Consider the following 5,620-nt stretch of genomic DNA (forward strand, 5'->3'; position numbering starts at 1 on the left):
CCTTTTTAGTTGTCGTTCGGGAACAACGCACTGCACCTCTAATGTTTTGACTCAGGGCGTGGCCCCAATCGGCACCTCTAATGTTTTGACTCAGGGCATGCCCCCAATCGGCATCTCTTTCGGTTTTTATTTTCTCCCCGTCGTCTGTCCATCTTGACACGGCCACTCTCTCTTTTCCTCTCTCTCACTCGCTCTCTTTATCTCTCTCGCCATCTCTCCCTCCCTCTGCCCCACGCCGACTGTGGTGGTGGACAGAGTCATGTGGCACTTTGGGCCTCGTCTCCAAATTCCCTAATAACAGCACATTCCCTAAATGTGTTTGTAATGTGGGCAATCATTTTCAGTAATGGATGCTTGTCAGTTTTATGGCGGGAAGAATGACAGTCTCATGACAGGCGAGCCTCATCGAGCCGCTGCTCGCCACCTAAATCTTGCCAGTGGCACTTTAAATACAGACCAACACCCCCTCTGGTGCATGCTGGACGTACTGTCTCATAATCTCAGGTCTGGCTGCCTTATCTCTTCATGGCACTATGTATTCCTGACTTGAGAACAGTTGTGTTAAACTAGTTCAGGTAGTAATCATGTTATTAAGAATTAATGTTATTAAGAATTAAGCCGTTGGTATTTGAAATATTTAATGAGCAGCGGAACGACCCCTTCGACAGCCCTGACTTGATGCTGTTATGGGACGCGTCCTACGGGGGGAAATATCTCCCCAAATTACCTTTGCAATTCATCACAGGTAGTTTTGGGAACGCATCCCAAAGTTACCCTAATGCATGAGACACGGACAAATGCAGAGTTCCACAGACCATCCATCCTTCCCATATAAGTGAATGGATCTAGAAATATCCTGTGTAAATCCTAACACACATGAAACACCTGTTGCTAGAGGCTAATCTGACATTCAATGATCATCGACACTGCTCTGGCCAGGCGGCAGGTAGCATAGCGGTTAGGAGCATTGGATCAGTAACTGAAAGGCCACTGGTTCAAATCTCAGAGTCGACTCGTTGAAACATCTGCCGATGTGCCCTTGAGCAAAGCACTTAACCCTAACTGTTCTAGGGTCGCCATCAATAATGGCTGATCCCTGGCTCTGACCCAACTCTCAGGGGGAGTGGGATATGCAAAAAATGTACAATTCCAATTAGCACGTGTGATATAGATAATTAGGTGGGTGCTTCCATTTGTCCTATCTCAGCATATGGATCTGACTCATCCCAGTATTGGAGACTGTATTTGTACTAACATTGAAATATATATAGAGGATTCCCCCTCTAATTTTGATAAAAGGGAGCAGTAAGTAGACTCTCTCGACAAACTGTTAACACAAATGTTATGTATTGAGTAGGTGGACAGTGGGCATGATGTTGTTGCTCTGGGTTCAGAAGTTAAGCAAGTGACTACATACAGCTGGTGAGAAGATCCCAACACTTGACGTGAATACACAAGGTGTGAGCTGGCATCAGGACGGTGGGTGTGAGCTGGCATCAGGACGGTGGGTGTGAGCTGGCATCAGGACGGTGGGTGTGAGCTGGCATCAGGACGGTGGGTGTGAGCTGGCATCAGGACGGTGGGTATGAGCTAGCATCAGGACGGTGGGTGTGAGCTGGCATCAGGGCGGTGGGTGTGAGCTGGCATCAGGACGGTGGGTGTGAGCAGGCATCAGGACGGTGGGTGTGAGCTGGCATCAGGGCGGTGGGTATGAGCTGGCATCAGGACGGTGGGTGTGAGCTGGCATCAGGGCGGCGGGTATGAGCTGGCATCAGGACGGTGGGTGTGAGCTGGCATCAGGACGGCGGGTGTGAGCTGGCATCAGGACGGCGGGTGTGAGCTGGCATCAGGACGGCGGGTGTCAGCTGGCATCAGGACGGTGGGTGTGAGCTGGCATCAGGACTTTGGGTGTGAGCTGGCATCAGGACGGTGGGTGTGAGCTGGCATCAGGGCGGTGGGTGTGAGCTGGCATCAGGGCGGTGGGTGTGAGCTGGCATCAGGGCGGTGGGTATGAGCTGGCATCAGGACGGTGGGTGTGAGCTGGCATCAGGGCGGTGGGTATGAGCTGGCATCAGGGCGGTGGGTATGAGCTGGTATCAGGTCGGTGGGTGTGAGCTGGCATCAGGGCGGTGGATATGAGCTGGTATCAGGACAGTGGGTGTGAGCTGGCATCAGGACGGTGGGTATGAACTGGCATCAGGACGGTGGGTATGAGCTGGCATCAGGACTGTGGGTATGAGCTGGCATCAGGACGGTGGGTGTGAGCTGGCATCAGGACGGTGGGTGTGAGCTGGCATCAGGACGGTGGGTGTGAGCTGGCATCAGGACGGTGGGTGTGAGCTGGCATCAGGACGGTGGGTATGAGCTGGCATCAGGACGGTGGGTGTGAGCTGGCATCAGGACGGTGGGTATGAGCTGGCATCAAGACGGTGGGTATTAATTAAATTAAATAAATATGTATTTGTCACATGCGCCGAATATAACAGGTGTAGACTTTGCAGAACAATGCAGAATTAAAAAGCAAGAAAAGATCAAACCAAATCAAATTTGATTTGTCACATGCTCTGAATACAACAGGTGTAGACTTTCCCGTGAAATGCTTGCTTAAAAGCCCTTAAGTAACAATGCAGTTCAAGAAAGAGAGTTAAGAGAATATTTACTAAATCAAATTAAAATAGTAAAATAAAAAGTAACATGATTAAAATAACAATAACAAGGCAGGCATGTCAATGTAAATAGTCTTGGTGGTCATTTGATTAATTGTTCAGCAGTTAATGATTTGGGGGTAGACGCTGTTAAGGAACCTTTTGGTTCTAGACTTGGCGCTCCGGTACTACTTGCCGTGCGGTAGCAGAGAGAACAGTCTATGTTAATGGGGCCTGTCGATCCGCCTTTTCCTGTAGATGAGCAAATCAGAAAGAAAAGGACATAGTAACACAATAAAATAACAATAAGACTATATACAAGGAGTACCGGTACCAAGTCAATATGCAGAGGTATGAGGTAACTGAGGTAATTTAGGTAATATGTACATGTAGGTAGGGGTAAAAGTGACCAGGCAATCAGGATAGGTAATAAACAGTAGCAGCAGCGTATGTGAAAGTGTGAGTGTGTGTGTGGCGTCAATATGCATGTGTGTGTGTTTGTGTGAGCGTATGTAGAGTGTGTGTGTGTGTGTGTTTGGATAGAGTCCAGTGAGTGTGTGTGTGGCGTCAATATGCATGTGTGTGTGTTTGTGTGAGCGTATGTAGAGTGTGTGTGTGTGTTTGGGCAGAGTCCAGTGAGTGTGTGTGTGGCGTCAATATGCATGTGTGTGTGTTTGTGGAGCAGAGTCCAGTGAGTGTGTGTGTGGCGTCAATATGCATGTGTGTGTGTTTGTGTGCGTATGTAGAGTGTGTGTGTGTGTTTGGATAGAGTCCAGTGAGTGTGTGTGTGGCGTCAATATGCATGTGTGTGTGTTTGTGTGAGCGTATGTAGAGTGTGTGTGTGTGTGTGTGTGTTTGGGTAGAGTCCAGTGAGTGTGCATAGAACCAGTGCAAGAACATCAGTGCAAAAAAACTCAAATGGGGTCAATGCAAATAGTCAGGGTGGCCATTTGATTAACTGTTCAAAAGTCTTATGGCTAGGGGGTAGAAAGAAGCTGTTCAGGAGCCTTTTGGTACCAGATCAGCTCCTTTGTCTTACTCACATTGAGGGAGAGGTTATTGTCCTGGCACCACATTTCCAGGTCTCTGACCTCCTCCCTGTAGGCTGTCTCATCATCGTTGGTTATCAAGCCTACCACCTTCGTGTCGTCAGCAAACTGAGTGATGTGTTGGAGTCGTGCGCAGCCACACAGTCGTGAGTGAACAGGGATTACAGGAGGGGACTAAGAGCACACCCCTGTGGGGCCCCCGTGTTGAGGGTCATCGAGGCGGATGTGTAGTTATACTCTCACCACCTGGGGTGGCCAGTCAGGAAGTCCAGGATCCAGTTGCAGAGGGAGGTGTTTAATCCCATGGTCCTTAGTTTATAGTGATGATTGGAGGGCACTATGGTGTTGAATGCTGAGCTGTAGTCAATGAACAGCATTCTCACGTAGGTGTTCCTTTTGTCCAAGTGGGAAAGGGCAGTGTGGAGTGCAATAGAGATTGCGTCGTCTGTGGATCTGGTGGGGAGTTATGCAAATTGGAGTTTAAAAAGGGCTTTGTAAATGAATTTGATTGATTAAGTGGGTCCAGAGTGTCTGGGATGATGGTGTTGACGTGAGCCATGCCCAGCCTTTCAAAGCATTTCATGGTTACAGATGTGAGTGCTACGGGGCAATAGTCATTTAGGCAGATTACCTTTGCATTCTTGGGCACAGGGATTATGGTGATCTGCTTGAAACATGTAGGTATTACAGACTGGGTCAGGGAGAGGATGAAAATGTCAGTGAGTCCAGCTGGTCAGCGCCAGGACAGTGGATATGAGGTGGCATCAGGATGGTGGGTATGAGGTGGCATCAGGGTGGTGGGTATGAGCTGGCAGTTTTGAGAGAATGCTCAGGTTTGTACTAGCATGACACAATGGTGGGTATGGGTTAAGGGCGCAATACACAACACATACTCCATATTCCCAGAGACCAGCGGTAGGTCAAGCATCCGCAGCCAGGGAGGGGATACACCAAGTTAATAAAACTGCATTTCATTGGTCAGTTCATTGGTTAGTTGAAGTGTAAGTAACGCTGGGTAACATTTAATCATACAGTCCTATTGTCGCTGGCATTACAGTTTTTTGACATGCACAGCAAAATTATTTAAACTGACACACAGAGAGCAAAACCTCTTCTCAAGTCTCCAAAAGTCTAAACACATTTTCTGCTTTACACACATTTTGCAATTCAAAATGGCACGTTTTAAATGCACTGCACACGGTTCTCTGCATAAGACACAACAATCTGACATAAAGTCACATGTTTGCCATTTCAAAACACTGCCATTCAAAATGACACTACATGAGCTAATTGGCCAATACATGTGCCACCTGGCCAAACACCTCAATGGTTATTTGTTACTACTTCAATCAGGAAGTAAGCACTATGAAAAGACCACAGGTGAGCACCTTTTGTTTTACAACAAGAATGGAAGCTGTTGCAGAGAGAGGAAGAGGAAGAGGGAGGGTGAGAATGAGAGGGGAGGAAGAGTGAGAGGTATGGGTAGAGCTGGTAGAAGAGTTCATGGCTAAAGAAGACAACAACTTTCAAATGAAATCAGAGCAACCTTAGTTCATCATGTCATCAACCATGGGCTGACAATGCGAGAGGCTGGACAGAGAGCGCAGCCCAACTTGAGCCGTTTTACTGTCGCCTGTGTCATCCGGACATTGAGACTGGAGTACAGGTATGTAACCAACATTTCTTTCACACTATGTAGTACACCCCATGTCATCGTGTATCAGTTGGGTGACACCTGTTTACTTAATGAATGGCTAATGTCATACACTAACTGCACACATTTCCTGTAGAATTTACTCTACTGTGGGGGAAATATCTTTAGGCTGCATTGTCCAAGCCCTATATTTGAGTTTTTCTAAAGGACTGAGAGACGCAACCATGATAGAGGAAAGGGCCAAATGTTCACCGGGGTACAGGAAGCTGCCA

This window comes from Oncorhynchus tshawytscha, linkage group LG15 (assembly GCF_018296145.1).
Source record: "Oncorhynchus tshawytscha isolate Ot180627B linkage group LG15, Otsh_v2.0, whole genome shotgun sequence".
Classification (NCBI taxonomy): domain Eukaryota; kingdom Metazoa; phylum Chordata; class Actinopteri; order Salmoniformes; family Salmonidae; genus Oncorhynchus; species Oncorhynchus tshawytscha.